Below are 21,887 nucleotides of genomic sequence, written 5' to 3'. Positions count from 1 at the left end.
AAAGAAGATTCTTTAAAACAAAAATGTTACATTTATTTATTTATTTATTTTTTGAAAAGGTGCCCTAATGGGACAAAAGAAAGAAGTATTGGATGAAGAAAATGGACATTTTATTGATAAGCAGAACTGATAACAAAAAGACTGCATATTTATAAGTACTCGACCAAAAGGTTGCAAAAACTGGGCGGACTTGCCCCTACGAGGTGACTGGCAAAACAAAAGGAAGAAAACAGGAAACTTTGGCATCATCAATTTTCTGAATGATCTGGGAAAGGCTTGGTCAGGATGGCCAACTCGTCTTCTTCTTCATCTTCAGCAAGGAGGCTCTTGTCAATGCAGTCCTGAACAATATTTTTGAAGACAAAACAAAGATCGATGTCATGCCCTACTGCCCGATGGAACTTGCAGAACTGATTCATGAACCTTCCCATAATGGTGGGAGGAGTTGTGGCCTTTGGGAGCTTCACTAATCCCTTGGTCAGCATGAATTCAAGGGCTTCTTCGAGTGTTTGTTTGAGAGAAGTGAACACACGATCATTACTCCAACCTTCATGCTTTATCTTTTCCTTTTGTGAAAAGTTGGGCTGAGATAGCTTGCTATTCTATTTTTCCTCTTGATCCGCATGGTTACCCTTACTACTTTTGTTATCATTGCGGCTGATGTTGGAAGAGAAGGTGAAATTGATTTTCTTTTTCGATTCTTGTTGATTGCTATTTTTGGTGAAGATGAAACCCTCGTAAGATCCATTTTTCATACTCAACTCGAGCCATTCAGCTCGTTCTGTCAATTCTATAAAGGTCTTGGATGGAGAAGTGGAAATCAGTCCCCTTAGGGGTTGCGAGAAGTTACTCAAGATCAAAGATAGTGCATGCCCCTCCGATATCGGATCACACATCTTGTTACAAGCGTATCTCCACCTATGAATAAAATCCCTGGCTTTCTCATTTTCCTTCTGCTTTAGACTGCAGAGATGACTCAGAGTCGGGGGTGCCTCAGCATTGAATAAAAAGCGCTCAATAAACAAATTGACCACTTTGTCAAACTCTTCCAGCTCTATAGGGTTAATATGTTATGAATACCATTTTGCTGCGATACCCTCCAAACTGCGAGGAAAACAAAGAAATAAGGCTCGGTTGTTCCTCCTGAACCTGGAACATTCTGCGAAGAATAAGGCGAGATGTGCTTTCGGATCACCCGAACCATCAAACTTGATAAATTTCTTGGGGAGATTGTCGAAATCATCATCTTCATCCAGTCCGTCATAAAAATCTTTGCTTGTAAAGACCCTTTTGCCTTTGTCACGAGCTTGAAGATCTTTGACCATTTTAACCACATCTCGAAGTTGTGGCTGAGTAGGGTCATTGACAAACTGATTCCCAGATTTATAAGCTGACCCCTGCCTTTGAATAGACTTTCTAACTGCTTGGTGAGTTTCATATTCTTCATCAGTATCTTCTGTTGATTTTGCCTCATCAGATGTTTCTTCGTGACGATTCTGCTTCCTAGTGATCTTCACATTCTTTTTCATTGTTCGGCCTTTGTCCTTTTTCTTATTGTGGGCTTTTCCTAAGCTAGCTCCTGTTTCTTCAGTCAATAACTTACTCAACATTCTCTAGAACAATGAATACATTTGTGGGTCGATGTCATCATTAGCTTGCTGCTTTCCATTTCCGGCAGATTGTGAAGAGGCCATTTCATGTACTGAAACTGACGAGGAACTGTTTATTTGGACTGACGCAGTTTTCTTTCCAGACCTCGTCTAAACCATGTAAGGATGCGGGTGCTCTCTGCAGGGCAAACTGAGGATTAGCTGCTGAAAATGGTTTTGAATTGGAGATATTTGCTGAATATCTAGTAGACGATTTGAAGGATGTCCCATTACTAGGGACTGATTCGTCGCTGGAATTACGACAATTGCGCTGCTATTCTTTGCAAAATAAACAACTGAAAGTACGCCTTGTTACCTAGGTGAGGTTGTCAATCCAAGATAGGATGAAAATTAAGGGAATTTTATTGAAAGAAAAAGACATGATTTTATTAGTAATAAACTTGACAAAGGGGAGGGGGACAAACAATTTTTTACCACTCCTGATAATCAGAGGACACTCGAGGACCGGGAAAAATAGTAAGATTAACAAAAGAATCTCAGCCATGTCTGGCAGAATGGTATGCTCCGGACCACTGATCTGATGTGAGATCGAATTCTGGCAAGATCCCTGATAGTAGACGAATCTCTATGCACTTCTGTATCTGAGAGAACTGCCTGACACACCACTCTGGATGGTAGTATGTGCAAAAGAAGGGGTCAAGTAGTCTGCACCGCTTGCCGTATGCGTAAGTATATCTGAGAGGTGATTCATGATGATCAAAGTAGTCCCATACAACTTCTTTCTCCTGAAGGTATCAATCAAGAATCGGTATCGAGCAACTGGAAGAAGCTTTTCACCATTGTATCTGAATGAACTGGCTCAGGTTGGCACATGCCGAAGGAACCAAGATTGCAATGCATAGGTGCACCCTTCGACAAGAATTGATTCTACAAGTGTGAAATGGGTCAACCCTCGGTACAAAAAAGCGAGTGCAGCCATGACTATAGAGAGGCGGCTGGTCTGTCGACTTCCCCACCTTCGCAGAAGTTGAACTATCCTGATATCCATGTAATTCTGTCCATCTGGAAAGAGAGCTAATCCCACAATACATAGAACCATCGCATGCTGGATTCTTTCTCGAGCTGTTCGAGATAAGGAACTCACTTCCACAAATGCTCTATACTGTCTGTAAATTTCGAGCAGGTCCACATATTTGTTTCCATTCTCCTCGATCAAAGGCCAAGACTTGCATCCTGTCATGCGGGCTAAAGCGTCTCGGGGATCCAGACCCTTGACATTGATCAAAAATTGCTTCTCCAATGGATCTCCAGGCTGACCAGATGGATCAGATAATCCCATAATCTCTGAGAATTCGTCCATCAACAAAGTCATTTCCCTCCATGGGAACCAGAAGGTACTAGTGCTCGGATTCCACCGTTCTGCTAGTGCGTGGATCAAATTGCCGTTAACTGTCTGTTTTCCCACTACGGATGCCAGTTCCAATTCACAATCATTTAAATGGTCCGGAAATATACGAGAGAAGTTCTTGAGCCATGAACAATACCACCGGGGAAAGAAGGATCCGGTGATGAGGACTCAATGTTCAGGAAGACCTTGTCGCACCTCGTAGGAGATGTGACCCTCAGGGAAGACTGAATCGAGTTGACTGGATGCCATCAGACTGGAAGACATAGAGAATTGGAATAAGACTTGGGAAAATACAGGAATTTTGAAAAGATGCAGACCGGATAAAAATGAAGCTGAAAATTCAAGATCTAGAAGAATGAAAGGATGGAAAATCACTTGGAGTTTTGAAGAAAATAGAGGGGAATTTGTAAAATCGTCTAGGGTTTGAATAAAACAGAAATTTTAGATAGTATTTGGAAACAGATGGAAAAATTGGAGATTTTTGGAAATCGTCCAATATTTTAGAAAACTTATAGAAAAATATAATAAAAGAAACTGACATTCAATCACATCCTGTACAAACAAGTATGCACATACAACATTCCCTAAAAGCTGACTCTAGATCATCTGTGTCCAATCATGCTATGCCTATATACTTGAGTCGAGGCTCGATGTACGCGACATAAAATCAATTTCTTCGGTTCTAGGTTCAAGTTTTCCAACATCCTTGAGCACCTGCCGATATACGTTGGACTATGGCCCTTGGTACGTGGCAGGGGGTGTTAACCCAAATAGGTGGCCCAGTTGTGAGACTTTGTCCCGAACTATGGTTCTGGAAGAAAGCCCAGCAACGTGAAGACCAGGTAAAGATAGGTGGGGTGGTTTTTGAAAACATGATCACATGCAAGCAAACAGATGGCTCTAAAACCTAAAGAGATAGAGATTTTAAAATTTTTGAAAAAGCAAACATTGTTTTCATACAATTTCTAGATTAAGGAGTGTTGTATTAGACCTAAGTCTATATGAGCATGAATAATTCTCCTCAATATGGTCCTACCAAACCATTCCTAGTCTACATGCAATCCATGTCAGCTGGGTTGAAGTCTAGACTCCTAGGTTCACATGATATCATTAAATAAAAGCTGACATTCCATGGAATACAATTTTGATAATTTGAACTAAGTTAAGCATACAATTGATCAGGCGAAGACAGGTCCCATCTCGGTCGCCAAACCTATTATCATCGCAAAAATTTTACTTTTGCAAGTCAAACTGACATTTGAAAAAGATTTCGAAAATAACTCACCTCCGTTTTAAAATGCGAGATAATTCTGATGAATGAGACTCGCCTGTCGGTACGAGGTTCAATCGTTCCTGACGCCTTTACCAGGGGTAATTGAACCAAGGATCAAAAGTGTGCTTAACTTTGCTCAATTTGTCTAAATTGTGTTCTATTTCCTAAATGCACAAAGAATCAGGCATGTGCTATGAATTTCTGAAAATGTAGATTTGAAAACATGATGTTAGCTTTAAAGATTGAAAATAATTGAAAAATTCTTAGAAAACAAGCCCTTTGAAAATCGTGAATCATGATTGAGAGAATGTTTCTGAGAAAGTGAAAATCGATTTCTAAAGAAATATAAGAGTTTTGTGAAAATCGATTTCTGAGAAATTTGAAATAACTTTTGAAAAACTTGATTTTTCTGAATTCAAACTTTGAAATTGAGCATATAACTTAAAAAATTGAATTTGAACTTGATAAATACTTGAAGTACCATTTGAAAGCTCAAAGTTTTGAGAAAATCAATTTCTGAGAAAGACTTAAGAAAATTTTGAGAAAATTGATTTCTCTGAGTTGGAATTGGAAATTGCAAATGAATGAAATGAATGAATATGGATTTGAAAGACTTGATTTTGAGAAATTGAGAAAATCCTTTTGTATTTTTGAGAAATGCAGTGCATTTTGAAGTTAGCCTAAGAGTGTAGGCTGAATGTGGCTAATACGAAGATCAAAAATCTGGGTCTCATTCGTATTCTGACTATGGCCATAAATATGAATTCCACCAAGTTTGTCAACTCCATAAGAGCTAGTGCACGTGCCATTCGTGTAGACCACAGTGAATTTGTAAAGAATGTGCATGAATTGGCATACATAGCAGTTATATATCAAAGTTTAAAACTATATGCAATGCATCCTATTTTATGCAGAAATTGAAATTTTTATTCCAAATTTAATTATAATTTACATCACTAATCGAATTTAAATACGGGAAAATAAAGTCTTCAATGTCTCTGCAAAACTAGAAAAACTTGTTAGTGAAGATATGTTGGCTTTTCTAGACTTATCTAGTAATATCTAGAAATTACTGGATTTTGCTAGATATAAGTCATTTTCCATATGATTCCCTTATATAAACTTAATAGAATATGAAATAAGATGGAATAAATATGAAAATGAAATTTGAAATTTCGAAATTGAGGTCAAAATGACCAAAATACCCCTGATAGCAAGACTATGGCCTTGAAATCAGGATTTTTAGAAAGATATTTTGTAAAATACAACTTTTGAAATACAAATAATGATAAATTAACTCAAATATGATATGACATGATTAAAAATATAAAAATTAGGGTTTAGAATTTCAAAATGGAGGTCAAATGACCAAAATGCCCCTGATAGCAAGACTATGACCTTGAAATCAGGGTTTTCTAAAATAGATTTTAGTAAAAACTTGGGATTTATGATTGAAATAAACATAAAATCAAACATGAAACATCCTAATATGATTCTAAACATGAATAAACCCTAAAAACATGAACTTATACACGAAAATCAAGAAATATCACAAATATCATGATTTTGGTAGTGTTTCTGGACCCTATTTTGCAATTTGATCCATTCAAGCATAAAATGGATTCCAAAATTCATAAAAATCGGCACCTGCACTTATTATAACCCTAAAATCAGATTGAGATCACAAAAATATATTTTTGATATTATTCTAAATAAAAAATTGCATTAAAACCCTAAAATAAGCTATTTTTATCCATAGTCACAGACCAGTTTCAGTGTTAGACCCAAATCAGGGGTCAAATCACCATAAAAATTTCTGAAATTTTACAAAGGTAAACTAAACAAAAAAACATATATTTTCCTTATTACAGATCGGAAAAAATATCTCTGATGAGGGAGAAACCCTTTCGACAATCCGGACTAAAGTTTAATGAATCTAACATTGGTTAAAACAGGTACTTTTGGTTGAAAATACAGAAACAAATAGAATCCTACATCAAAAATTTCTAAAATTTTAGAAGTGAACAATAGACATAAAAATAATGAAACTCCTTTTTTACAGATCATGAATCATATCTATGGTCTAAGATCTATGATCAACACAAATCAGATTAGGGTTTTGGAAAACCCTAACGAATTTTAAATTTTAAATCTGATTCTCTGACAAAGGAAAAATACTAAACCGAAACTAAAAATTATCACAATTTCACAGTAAATAGTTCACATCAATAGAAATCCACTGCACTTTACGAATCTCAAATCAGATATCAGATGAGAGAAATATCACAACTGCAAGTTACCTATGAATTTCAATATCGATTCTAAATGACTGAAAATCACGGTTTAATCTTTTATTTTTTTGATAGGGTTCACGAATTCCAAAACATCCGAAATTTTTACAGTAGTCCACTGACATATCCATGGATCACATATAAAAAAATCAGAAATTTACAGTGAGTACTTCAATACGAACTAACATGCTCTTTACTGATCTAAGCTTAAAACACACAGAAATTTAATAAAACTCAATAAACCATGCTTTAATCAATGAAAACAATAAAGAAATTATTAAAACAGTAAAATAAAATTGATTTCTATGCTGGAAAACGTGTAATAAACATAAATAAACAAAGAAATAAATAAAATACAGAGAATCCATGGCTGTAATTTGATTTTACCTTAAAAATCATGGATTTGACCCATTTAACGGGTAAATTGCATGTTTTAATGGTTAAGAACATGAAAATCAATACAATAATCGATTATAACGGATTAGAATCATGGAAAACAGCATGGAACAGAGTTAGATCATCTTCTTGAATTGAACTTGAGGTTCTTGAGGTTGAATCCATGGTTAAATCCATGAAAGGGGAGTTTCCATGGTGAAATCTATTGAAAAATCATAAAAAACTAATAAAATAATAATAAAATAATATTAAATAACTCACCTTGGGGCTGCAGCTGCAATGGGGGAAGGTGGAGGTGCTGGAGAGGAGAGATAATCCACAAAAATTTGAGAGAGAAAAGAGCTCTCTTTGACCCCTTTAGGTCCCCTATTTATAGATTTTTTTTTTGGATTTGTTTAGGAAGAGTTTTGATTTTTTGGACTCTTTTTAATTGTTTTTGATAAACCACATGGGAAGGACGATTTTTTTGGAGAATTCTAACCTAAATGGACTCTAATTAATCCCTAATTCACACTTAATTAAACCCTAGAAAGTCCAAATGTGGCACCACCTAGTATGGACCCACATTTGGTTTTTAAAACTTGAATTTAAAACCTTTAAAAACCAATTGTTTAAAACTTAAATAAAATGGATTTTTAAAATTGATTTTGACTCCTCTAAACCCCTAACCTAACTAGGACAATGACTAACCCTAGTCTAACCTTGACTTCTTCAAATGTGGCACCACTCCGAGTGGGCTCCACTTGAATTTTCAAAAATGATTTTAAAACTTGAAAATGAGAGGTTTTTCAATAGAGATTCAAAAGTAAACTTGAAATCAAAAGTTTTGAAATGGCATAGAGTTCCATATGGGTCAGAACTCCTCTGGATATGGTGCCAACTGAGTGGACCCCACATCAGAGTTTTGAAAATTTGAAATAAATACTGAAAATGGCTTTGAAAAGGGGTTAAAATCAACAGTTGAAATTCAAAGTTTTGAAAGTAGAGTCTCAAGTAAACTGAAACTCCGGGTTAGAGTCCTGAATTTTTAGGACTCTATGATTTTCGTTTTTAAAAGCCAAACGAAGGAGTTTTTGAAAAGATTTCATCGAAAATGGTGATACAAGTCAGAAAATACAGTCAGGGTTAGACTCCTAAGTCAATCAGAACTCTGAAATAGAGTCCTGAATTAACTAGAATCTATAAAATGACCTAATTTTTGAAAAACAAATGAAAATAAATGAAAATAGAAGTAAAAACAGACTCTAGAACAGACTTCTGACTGGATTAGGACTTTGGGACAAAGTCCTAATAAGACTGAAACTCTAGATTTTTTTTGTATTTTCTCAAAAACCGATGAAAGAACTTGTAAAAATAGTGAAAATAATGACAAATATTGAAATAAAACAGAGTTCTGATTCAACTGAGACTCTGGGGACAGAGTCCTAATTGAACTAGGACTCTCAGATTTTTGGATTTTCTGAGAAAACAAATGAGAGAATTTTGAAAAACAGTTAAAAACAGGATAAAATTGAAGTTTTGGTTCAGAGTCCTGATCTGATTATGACTCTGAGAAAGAGTTCTGATTCGATCAGAACTCTAAGAATTTTTGGTTTTCTGATAAGCAAATGATGAAATTTAAACAAAAAACTTGAAAATCAGTGAAAATAAAGTATGAAAACCAATTTTGGATAGAGTCCTGATTCGATCAGGACTCTGGGGTAGAGTCCTGATTTGATCAGGACTCTAGGATAAAACCTCAGAATTTTGAAATTCTTTGATAAAAGTGTAACAATTTTGATAGATGATTTTTTTTTAAAGATTCTTTCAAAATTGAAATCAGGATCAGAGTCCTGATCCAACTAGGACTCTCTGAACAGAGTCCTATTTTGACTAAAACTCTGAGTTTCTAACACATTTTGAAAGATTTGATTGAAAATGGATAAGATAGCTGTAAAAGATTAGAGTCCTAATCTGATTAAAACTCTGAAGAAGAGTCCTGATTCGACTGGACTCTTGAAGAAGAGTCCTGATCCAACTAAGACTCTAAAATTTTGGCCAAAACAGAAGATTTTGAAAGGTTTTCTCCGAAAACTGGTAAAAAGGTAGTGAAAAGTAGAGTTCTGATCCGACTGGACTCTAAAAAAATAGTCCTGATCCAACTAGGACTCTAAGCTTTTGGCTAAAACAAAGTAAATGGACAAGGGATATGACCATAACTAGTTTAAAATCAAAATGAAGTTTTGAAAATGTTTTAAAAAGATAAAAAGATAGTCTTGATCCAACTAGAACTCTGAAATTTTTGAGAAATTTGATAGATGAAGGAATCCAGAAGCGACACCACCTAAATTGGTCTCATCTGAAAATTAAAATCAGTTGAAAATTGAGTTTAAAACGAATCCAAATTGTTTTGTGAGAAAAATTCTTCAAAATATAAGATCCTGGGGGTTGGCAAATGACAAAATGTTGATTAAAAACCCAGTTTTTAAAATTGATTTTGAAAGAAAAGTTTTAAAACCCGTATCTGGATTAAATATTTTGAAAACAGAAGTGCTGGATCTCGAAAATGAGATATAATGACATGCAATGCTATGCAATGCAATGAAATGATATGCCGAATGCATGCAATGATATGCAATGACACATGAAATATATAAACACTGGATGAGGGTCAAAATTTGAGGTGTTTACAGATGCCCCTCTTTGCTACTAAGCCGGTCTAGGGCCGAGCTTAGTGGCAAAAAAAAACACACCAAATTTTTACTATAAACATGCCCCAGTTAAAAAAATCTGGCTGGGTGTGAAAGAATTAATTCAGATGATGATAATAGATACAGAATGGAGAACAAAGAAGAAGATTCACCTCATCGAAATGAGACTCAGGCTTAGCCCTTAACCTGGATGGGGCGGGAAATGAAATACCTCATCAGAATGAGGCTTAGGTTTAACCCTTTGACCTAATCGGGAATGAAAATGGTAAGTTGGATGACAAATAAGATGACTTTCTTGAAGAGGAATAAGGCAATTCTTTCGACAACGCGAAAGATGAATAAGACGATCCAAAAGAGCAGGGCGTTTTTTTCGACAACGCGAAAGATGAATAAGACGATCCAAAAGAGCAGGCCGATTTTTTCGACAACGCGAAAGATGAATAAGGCGATGAAAGGCAATTCTTTTGACAATGCGGAAGATAAATAAGGCTATCCTTTCGGAGAAAAGGCTAATCTTTTAACAACGCGGAAGATGAATAAGGCAATCCAAAGGAATAAGGCGATTCTTTCGACAATGCGAAAGATGAATAAGGCGATCCAAAGGAACAAGGTGATTCTTTCGACAACACAAAAGATGAATAAAGTGATCCAAAGGAACAAGGCGATTTTTTCGACAACGCGAAAGATGAATAAGGTGATCCATAGGAACAAGGTGATTCTTTCGACAATGCAAAAGATGAATAAGGTGATCCATAGGAACAAGGCGATTCTTTCAACAACGCGAAAGATGAATAAGGCGATCCAAAGGAATAAGCCGATTCTTTCGACAATGCGAAAGATGAATAAGGCGATCCAAAGGAACTGGGTGATTCTTTCGACAACACGAAAGATGAATAAGGTGATCCAAAGGAACAAGGCGATTCTTTCGACAACGCGAAAGATGAATAAGGTGATCCAAAGGAATAAGGCAATTCTTTCGACAATGCGAAAGATGAATAAGTCGATCTAAAGGAACATGGTGATTCTTTCGACAACACGAAAGATGAATAAGGTGATCCAAAGGAACAAGGCGATTCTTTCAACAACGCGAAAGATGAATAAGGTGATCCAAAGGAACAAGGCGATTCTTTCGACAACTCGAAAGATGAATAAGGTGATCCATAGGAACAAGGCAATTCTTTCAACGACATGAAATATGAATAAGGTTATCTTTTTGAAGAGAAGTCTAATTTTTCAACAACGCGAAAGACGACAAATGCTATACTTTTGGAGAGAAGGCTAATCTTTCAACAATGCGAAAGATGATAAAGGTTACTCTCTCAAGGAGGCAAAAGGTGATGCCAGAATGTCTCAAGATGGGCATTGAGCTCTTCACTTCATGTAAAGATAGTAAGAAAATATTGCCAAAATGTTAAAAGTTGTTTGTTGATTCAAAATACTAAACATTGATGTATATCGGTACAAAAATATTTTCTCTTTTCTACCTAAAGTATTACCTCCAATTGGGCTAACTTCGTAGAATCAAGATTCAAAATCAATATGCTTACAATTGGCTTTCTTTCAAAGAAGCTATCAATTTCCTTGATAGGGACGAAAAAGAAAGTATTTTTGATATTGCGAGAGCTATTGGTGAAAGAATATTGATAAAAGAATTTCACAAAATTAAAGAAGATTCTTGATAGATTCGACAGTCTGATATCCTGGGATTCTTTTCTCATGATGATCTTTCTGCACTCTCTTTTTGATAGAATTGGAGCTTTCTTGGGTATTCGGGGATTACATCATCCTTCATTCTGGAGATGTCCTGACTTTTCTCTCTTTCTCTTTTTTTTTGAAGGGTACATCACAAACTCCTTCATCTCAGAGATGTTCTGATCCTTCTTTTCTCTCAGAGATTATATTGACGATTATTGGCTCTTTGGTTGAAAATCTCTTGATGATAGCATAAATTAAATATCTTTTAGGGTTTGTCGGGAGGCTCATCGCATCTGCCTTCATCTCGACAGTGCTTTGGACTTTCTCTGGAAGGATCCGTCACAAACTCTGTCATCTTGGAGATGATTCAAATCTTCTTTGGCTCCGGGGGTCTAACTCGCATAATTCATCTTCATCTTGACGACAATTGAGAGATCCCTTTTGCAGATATTTAATTGCAGCTTAGGTGATTGAGGAGAGATGGAGATTGAGTGGATTTTTTTGTATCACCCAGAATATTTCGACTGCTTTTTTTTCCAAGAATGATCTTTAAAAGTGTGTCATTGACTGCGATCAATACCGATCACTTATGGCTTTGCAACAATATTGAATTTCCTTTGCTGGCCATATCGAGGATTTATTCTTCATCCTTTTGGTTGGCCAATTGAAAGATCTTGAGTTTTGAATTCTTCTTCGCGAAAGTTTTGTCCTTTCGGAAGTAATACTGGAGGTATTTTGAGATAATAATTTTTTTGCAATAAAAATTTCTGAAATCAACAAATATTTAATGACAAATTAGCAAAATGTTTTTGAAATCCTTTGGTGAAAGAAATTGCTTGATATCTGAGTTGACACATCAGTGGGATTCTGGATGAGGGTCCAACACAAACCTGAACTCTAAAGGCAAATCTAACACAAAATTGGAATTCTGAAGGTAAGTCCTAGCACAATGCTGAATTTTGAAGGTAAGTCCAATTCAGAAGTTGGTTTTGAAAGAACGACCGAGTCAGGACTCGGGTTCTACAAGGAAAACAGGAAAATTCGAGTCGAAACTCGAGCCTTTAAAGGAAAGTTAGGAAGTTTGGTTTTTAAGGAGAGAAAATTTGGGTCGAAACCCAAATCTTCAAAGGAAAACTCGAGTTTAAAACTCAAAAATTTTAAAGAAAAACTGGAAGGTTCGAGTCGAGGCTCGAATCTCAAAGGAAAACTTGAAAGTTCAAATCTTAAAGGAAAGAAAACTCGAGTTTAAAACTCAAATCTTCAAAGGAAAGCTGGAAGATTCGAGTCGGTGCTCGAATCTCAAAGGAAACTGGAAAGTTTAGATTTTTGAAGGAAAAGAAGACTCGAGTTAAAACTCAAATTTTCAAAGGAAGGCTAAAAAATTCGAGTCGGGGCTCGAATCTCAAAGGGAAACTTGAAAGTTTATTTATTTTTGAAGGAAGAGAAGACTCGAGTTAAAACTCAAATCTTCAAAGGAAAGCTGGAAAGTTCGAGTCAAGGCCCGAATCTTAAAGGGAAATTGGAAAATTCAAGTCAAAACTCGCATCTCAAAGAAAATTTAGAAGTTCGAGTAGAAACTTGAATCTCAAAGGAGAATTGGAAGTTCGAGTCGAGTTCGAATCTTAAAGGAAAATCTTTAATCATAAGATTGAATTTTGAAAATCGACAGTGCGAGGACTGGGATTGAAAGTTTTGAGAATGGCCAGTTTTAAGACTGGATTATTGGACTTGCAATGAAAAAGACCATCTTATTTAGATGTATGTGGTCTGATCTTCAGGATGAACCCCTTATCCTGAATGGGGATATGAATAGAAATTGAAGAATTTTGGGAAAATCATGGAAAATGATTCAGGTTTATCCTTTAACCTGAAGGGGAAGAAAATGGATGCAGAATTAATGTAAAATGAAATGCAAATGCACATGAAATGTAAATGAATGCAAAATTAATGCAAGTGGGTGCATATACATGCAAAAAGAGAGATTGGTTTATTCTGCCTGCATACAGGGTGTTTTGAGGTAAAGATAGATTTTTCAAAAAAAAATGCCCCAGTGTAACTAGGGAGGAAGATTTTGAACACAAAGAAGGATAATCAATGAATAAGGTGACAGGCTTCTTGATTGAGAGACATCCTCAAGGTCATTCCTCACAAGAGACATATTGTGAAAAGGAAAGAGACGCAAATAAAATGGTGCCAAATTATTGACAAATTTAATAATTTTATTGATGCTTAAAAATCATGGAGAGGAAAGAGAATTATATTATCCCTTTGAAATGATAAAAGCAAAATGAGAAGTAAGAAAGTGCTTGCGCATGGGATCTTTAAAGTAAAAGGAGAATGTTATTTTGAAAGTGAGAAATCATTTTGGGAAGAAAATAAACTGCAACGTTGATTTTGAAGAATGATCACCGTGAGAGCTGATATATGAAAGAAGAATCAACACGGGGGTTGAAAGATCATCATGAGGGTTGATTTTGAAAACGAATTGGTTTAACAGTAATTTTAGAAAAGAAAATCAACACAAGGGTTGATTTTTAAAGATAATGTTCAAAATTAAATTTAAGAAAAGAAGATCACCGCGATGGTTGATTTTTGAAAAAGATTGGACCGAAGTATTAAACTTTTGGGTGATCATAATGAAGATGTTCGTAGAATTTTTTTAAAATTTCACGATTTTTGAAAAACCCTCATAGGTAATTTCATTTCTCTCATGAATGATGTTGGGATTTCCCCTCATCTCGAAAAGAAAGGGAATTTAATGTGGCTTAATAGAAGCCGATGGCAAAGAAGATTCTTTAAAACGAAAATGTTACATTTATTTATTTATTTTTTTTTTGAAAAGGTGCCCTAATGGGACAAATGAAAGAAGTATTGGATAAAGAAAATGGATATTTTATTGATAAGCAGAACTGATAACAAAAAGACTGCATATTTATAAGTACTCGACCAAAAGGTTGCAAAAACTGGGCGGACTTGCCCCTACGAGGTGACTGGCAAAACAAAAGGAAGAAAACAGGAAACTTTGGCATCATCAATTTTCTGAATGATCTGGGAAAGGCTTGGTCAGGATGGCCAGCTCGTCTTCTTCTTCATCTTCAGCAAGGAGGCTCTTGTCAATGCAGTCCTGAACAATATTTTTGAAGACAAAACAATGATCGATGTCATGCCCTGCTGCTCGATGGAACTTGCAGAACTGATTCATGAACCTTCCCATAATGGTGGGAGGAGTTGTGGCCTTTGGGAGCTTCACTAATCCCTTGGTCAGCATGAATTCAAGGGCTTCTTCGAATGTTTGTTTGAGAGAAGTCAACACACGATCATTACTCCAACCTTCATGCTTTATCTTTTCCTTTTGTGAAAAGTTGGGCTGAGATAGCTTGCTATTCTATTTTTCCTCTTGATCCGCATGGTTACCCTTACTACTTTTGTTATCATTGCGGCTGATGTTGGAAGAGAAGGTGAAATTGATTTTCTTTTTTGATTCTTGTTGATTGCTATTTTTGGTGAAGATGAAACCCACGTAAGATCCATTTTTCATACTCAACTCGAGCCATTCAGCTCGTTCTGTCAATTCTATAAAGGTATTGGATGTAGAAGTGGAAATCAGTCCCCTTAGGGGTTGCGAGAAGTTACTCAAGATCAAAGATAGTGCATGCCCCTCCGATATCGGATCACACATCTTGTTACAAGCGTATCTCCACCTATGAATAAAATCCCTGGCTTTCTCATTTTCCTTCTGCTTTAGACTGCAGAGATGACTCAGAGTCGGGGGTGCCTCAGCATTGAATAAAAAGCGCTCAATAAACAAATTGACCACTTTGTCAAACTCTTCCACCTCTATAGGGTTAATATGTTATGAATACCATTTTGCTGCGATACCCTCCAAACTGCGAGGAAAACAAAGAAATAAGGCTCGGTTGTTCCTCCTGAACCTGGAACATTCTGCGAAGAATAAGGCGAGATGTGATTTCGGATCGCCTGAACCATCAAACTTGATAAATTTCTTGGGGAGATTGTCGAAATCATCATCTCCATCCAGTCCGTCATAAAAATCTTTGCTTGTAAAGACCCTTTTGCCCTTGTCACGAGCTTGAAGATCTTTGACCATTTTAACGACATCTCAGAGTTGTGGCTGAGTAGGGTCATTGACAAACTGATTCCCAGATTTATAAGCTGACCCCTGCCTTTGAATAGACTTTCTAACTGCTTGGTGAGTTTCATATTCTTCATCAGTATCTTCTGTTGATTTTGCCTCATCAGATGTTTCTTCGTGACGATTCTGCTTCCTAGTGATCTTCACATTCTTTTTCACTGTTCGGCCTTTGTCCTTTTTCTTATTGTGGACTTTTCCTAAGCTAGCTCCTGTTTCTTCAGTCAATAACTTACTCAACATTCTCTGGAACAATGAATACATTTGTGGGTCGATGTCATCATTAGCTTGCTGCTTTCCATTTCCGGCAGATTGTGAAGAGGCCATTTCATATACTGAAACTGACGAGGAACTGTTTATTTGGACTGACGCAGTTTTCTTTCCAGACCTCGTCTGAACCATGTAAGGATGCGGGTGCTCTCTGCAGGGCAAACTGAGGATTAGCTGCTGAAAATGGTTTTGAATTGGAGATATTTGCTGAATATCTAGTAGATGATTTGAAGGATGTCCCATTACTAGGGACTGATTCGTCACTGGAATTACGACAATTGCGCTGCTATTCTTTGCAAAATAAACAACTGAAAGTACGCCTTGTTACCTAGGCGAGGTTGTCAATCCAAGATAGGATGAAAATTAAGGGAATTTTATTGAAAGAAAAAGACATGATTTTATTAGTAATAAACTTGACAAAGGGGAGGGGGACAAACAATTTTTTACCACTCCTGATAATCAGAGGACACTCGAGGACCGGGAAAAATAGTAAGATTAACAAAAGAATCTCAGCCATGTCTGGCAGAATGGTATGCTCCGGACCACTGATCTGATGTGAGATCGAATTCTGGCAAGATCCCTGATAGTAGACGAATCTCTATGCACTTCTGTCTCTGAGAAAACTGCCTGACACACCGCTCTGGATGGTAGTATGTGCAAAAGAAGGGATCAAGTAGTCTGCACCGCTTGCCGTATGCGTAAGTATATCTGAGAGGTGATTCATGACGATCAAAGTAGTCCCATACAACTTCTTTCTCCTGAAGGTATCAATCAAGAATCGGTATCGAGCAACTGGAAGAAGCTTTTCACCATTGTATCTGAATGAACTGGCTCAGGTTGGCACATGCCGAAGGAACCAAGATTGCAATGCATAGGTGCACCCTTCGACTAGAATTGATTCTACGAGTGTGAAATTGGTCAACCCTCGGTACAAAAAACGAGTGCAGCCATGACTATAGAGAGGCGGCTGGTCTGTCGACTTCCCCACCTTCGCAGAAGTTGAACTATCCTGATATCCATATAATTCCATCCATCTGGAAAGAGAGCTATTCCCACAATACATAGGATCATCGCTTGCTGGATTCTTTCTCGAGCTGTTCGAGATAAGGAACTGATTTCCACAAATGCTCCATACTGTCTGTAAATTTCGAGCAGGTCCACATATTTGTTTCCATTCTCCTCAATCAAAGGCCAAGACTTGCGTCCTGTCATGCGGGCTAAAGCGTCTCGGGGATCCAGACCCTTGACATTGATAAAAAATTGCTTCTCCAATGGATCTCCAGGCTGACCAGATGGCTCAGGTAATCCCATAATCTCTGAGAATTCGTCCATCAACAAAGTCATTTCCCTCCATGGGAACCAGAAGGTACTAGTGCTCGGATTCCACCGTTCTGCCAGTGCGTGGATCAAATTGCCGTTAACTGTCTGTTTTCCCACTACGGATGTCAGTTCCAATTCACAATCATTCAAATGGTCCGGAAATATACGAGAGAAGTTCTTGAGCGATGAATAATGCCACCGGGGAAAGAAGGATCCGGTGCTGAGGACTCGATGTTCAGGAAGACCTTGTCACAACTCGTAGGAGATGTGACCCTCAGGAAAGACTAAATCGAGTTGACTGGATGCCATCAGACTGAAAGACATGGAGAATTGGAATAAGACTTGGGAAAATACAGGAATTTTGAAAAGATGCTGGCAGGATAAAAATGAAGCTGGAAATTCAAGATCTAGAAGAACGAAACGATGGAAAATCACCTGGAGTTTTGAAGAAAATAGAGGGAAATTTGTAAAATCGTCTAGGGTTTGAATAAAACAAGAAATTTAGATAGTATTTGGAAACAGATGAAAAAATTGGAGATTTTTGGAAATCGTCCAATATTTTAGAAAACTTATGGAAAAATGTATTAAAAGAAACTGACATTCAATCACATCCTGTATAAACAAGTATGCACATACAACATTCCCTAAAAGCTGACCTTAGATGCACAAGTTTTGAAATAGCTATAGGACCTTAATCCTAACTCTAAGGTTCAGATCATCTGTGTCCAATCATGCTATGCCTATATACTCGAGTCGAGGCTCGATGTACGTGACATAAAATCAATTTCTTTGGTTCTAGGTTCAAGTTTTCCAACATCCTTGAGCACCTGCTGATATACGTTGAACTATGGCCCTTGGTACGTGGCAGGGGGGTGTTAACCCAAATAGGTGACCCAGTTGTGAGGCTTTGTCCCGAACTATGGTTCTGGAAGAAAGCCCTGCAACGTGAAGATCAGGTAAAGATAGGTGGGGTGGTTTTTGAAAACATGATCACATGCAAGCAAACAGATGGCTCTAAAACCTAAAGAGATAGAGATTTTAAACATTTTGAAAAAGCAAACATTGTTTTCATATAATTTCTAGATTAAGGAGTGTTGTATTAGACCTAAGTCTATGTGAGCATGAATAATTCTCCTCAATATGGTCCTACCAAACCATTCCTAGTCTACATGCAATCCATGTCAGCTGGGTTCAAGTCTAGGCTCCTAGGTTCACATGATATCATTAAATAAAAGCTGACATTCCATGGAATACAATTTTGACAATTTGAACTAAGTTAAGCATACAATTGATTAGGCGAAGACAGGTCCCATATCGGTCGCCAAACCTGTTATCATCGCAAAATTTTTACTTTTGCAAGTCAAACTGACATTTGAAAAAGATTTCGAAAAAAACTCACCTCCGTTTTAAAATGCAGGATAATTCTGAAGAATGAGACTCGCCTGTCGGTACGAGGTTCAACCGTTCCTGGCACCTTTACCATAGGTAATTGAACCAAGGATCAAAAGTGTGCTTAACTTTGCTCAACTTGTCTAAATCGTGTTCTATTTTCTAAATGCACAAAGAATCAGGCATGTGCTATGAATTTATGAAAATGCAGATTTGAAAACATGATGTTTGTTTTAAAAATTGAAAATAATTGAAAAATTCTTAGAAAACAAGCCCTTTGAAAATCGTGAATCATGATTGAGAGAATGTTTCTGAGAAAGTGAAAATCGATTTCTGAAGAAATATAAGGGTTTTGTGAAAATCGATTTCTGAGAAATTTGAAATAACTTTAGAAAAACTTGATTTTTCTGAATTCAAACTTTAAAATTGAGCATATAACTTAAAAAATTGAATTTGAACTTGATAAATACTTGAAATACCATTTGAAAGCTCAGAGTTTTGAGGAAATCAATTTCTGAGAAAGACTTAAGAAAATTTTGAGAAAATTGATTTCTCTGAGTTGGAATTGGAAATTTCAAATGAATGAAATGAATGAATATGGATTTGAAAGACTTGATTTTGAGGAATTGAGAAAATCCTTTTGTATTTTTGAGAAATGCAGTGCATTTTGAAGTTAGCCTAAGAGTGTAGGCTGAATGTGGCTAATACGAAGATCATAAATCTGGGTCTCATTCGTATTCTGACTATGGCCATAAATATGAATTCCACCGAGTTTGTCAACTCCATAAGAGCTAGTGCACGTCCCATTCATGTAGACCACAGTGAATTTGTAAAGAATGTGCATGAATTGGCATACATAGCAGTTATATATCAAAGTTTAAAACTATATGCAATGCATCCTATTTTATGCAGAAATTGAAATTCTTATTTCAAATTTAATTACAATTTACATCACTAATCAAATTTAAATACAAGAAAATAAAGTCTTCAATGTCCCTGCAAAACTAGAAAAACTTGTTAGTGAAGATATGTTGGCTTTTCTAGATTTATCGAGTAATATCTAGAAATTACTGGATTTTGCTAGATATAAGCCATTTTCCATATGATTCCCTTATATAAACTTAATAGAATATGAAATAAGATGGAATAAATATGAAAATAAAATTTGAAATTTCGAAATTGAGGTCAAAATGACCAAAATACCCCTGATAGAAAGACTATGGCCTTGAGATCATGATTTTAGAAAGATATTTTGTAAAATACAACTCTTGAAATACAAATAATGATAAATTAACTCAAATATGATATGACATGATTAAAAATATGAAAATTAGGGTTTAGAATTTCGAAATTGAGGTCAAATGACCAAAATGCCCCTGATAGCAAGACTATGGCCTTGAAATCAGGGTTTTCTGAAATAGATTTTAGTAAAAACTTGGGATTTATGATTGAAATAAACATAAAATCAAACATGAAATATACTAATATGATTCTAAACATGAACAAACCCTAAAAACATGAACTTATTCACGAAAATCAAGAAATATCACAAATATCATGATTTTGGCAGTGTTTCTGGACCCTATTTTGCAATTTGATCCATTCAAGCATAAAATGGATTCCAAAATTCATAAAAATCAGTACCTGCACTTATTATAACCCTAAAATCAGATTGATATCACAAAAATATATTTTTGATATTATTCTAACTCAAAAATTGCATTAAAACCCTAAAATAAGCTATTTTTGTTCATAGTCACAGACCAGTTCCAGTGTTAAACCCAAATCAGGGATCAAATCATCATAAAATTTCTGAAATTTTATAGAGGTAAACTAGACAAAAAAAAGATATTTTCTTTTTTACAAATCGGAAAAAGAATCTTCGATGAGGGAGAAACCTTTCCGACAATCCGGACTAAAGTTTAATGAATCTAACATTGGTTAAAACAGGTACTTTTGGTTGAAAATACAGAAACAAATAGAATCCTAAATCAAAAATTTCTGAAATTTTAGAAGTGAACATTAGACATAAAAATAATGAAAATCCTTTTTTACAGATCATGAATCGAATCTATGGTCTGAGATCTATGATCAACACAAGTCAGATTAGGGTTTTGGAAAACCCTAACGAATTTTAAATTTTAAATCTGATTCTCTGACAAAGAAAAAATACTAAACCGAAACTAAAAATTATCACAATTTCACAGTAAATAGTTCACATCAATAGAAATCCACTGCATTTTACGGATCTCAAATCAGATATCAGATGAGAGAAATATCACAACTGCAAGTTACCTATGAATTTCAATATCGATTCTAAATGACTGAAAATCACGGTTTAATCTTTTATTTTTTTGATAGGGTTCCCGAATTCCAAAACATCCGAAATTTTTATAGTAGTCCACTGACAAAGCCATGGATCACATATAAAAAAATCAGAAATTTACATTGAGTACTTCATTACGAACTAACATGCTCTTTACTGATCTAAGCTTAAAACACACAGAAATTTAATAAAACTCAATAAACCATGCTTTAATCAATGAAAACAAAAAATAAATTATTAAAACAGTAAAATAAAATTGATTTATATGCTAAAAAACGTGTAATAAACATAAATAAACAAAGAAATAAATAAAATACAGGGAATCCATGGCTGTAATTTGATTTTACCTTAAAAATCATTGATTTGACCCATTTAACGGGTAAATCGCATGTTTTAATGGTTAAGAACATGAAAATCAATACAATAATCGATTCTAACGGATTAGAATCATGGAAAACAGCATGAAACAGGGTTAGATCATCTTCTTGAATTGAACTTGAGGTTCTTGAGGTTGAATCCATGGTTAAATCCATGAAAGGGGAGTTTCCATGGTGAAATCTATTGAAAATAAAAAAAATAATAAAATAATATTAAATAACTCACCTTGGGGCTGCAACTGCAATGGAGGAAGGTTGAGTTGCTGGAGAGGAGAGAGAAGCCACGAAAATTTGAGAGAGAAAAGAGCTCCCTTTGACCCCCTTTAGGTCCCCTATTTATAGAATTTTTTTTTTTTTGTTTAGGAAGAGTTTTGATTTTTTGGACTCTTTTTAATTGTTTTTGATAAACCACATGGGAAAGATGATTTTTTTGGAGAACTCTAACCTAAATGGACTCTAATTTATCCCTAATTAACACCTAATTAAACCCTAGAAAGTCCAAATATGGCACCACCTAGTATGGACCCACATTTGGTTTTTAAAACTTGAATTTAAAACATTTAAAAACCAATGGTTTAAAACTTAAATAAAATGGATTTTTAAAATTGATTTTGACTCCTCTAAACCCCTAACCTAACTAGGATAATGACTAACCTTAGTCTAACCTTGACTTCTTCAAATGTGGCACCACC

This window comes from Nuphar pumila, chromosome 15 (assembly GCF_984573655.1).
Source record: "Nuphar pumila chromosome 15, dmNupPumi1.hap1.1, whole genome shotgun sequence".
Taxonomy (NCBI): Eukaryota; Viridiplantae; Streptophyta; class Magnoliopsida; order Nymphaeales; family Nymphaeaceae; genus Nuphar; species Nuphar pumila.
The sequence above is the reverse complement of the archived record's forward strand: the minus strand, read 5'-3'. Positions refer to the sequence as shown.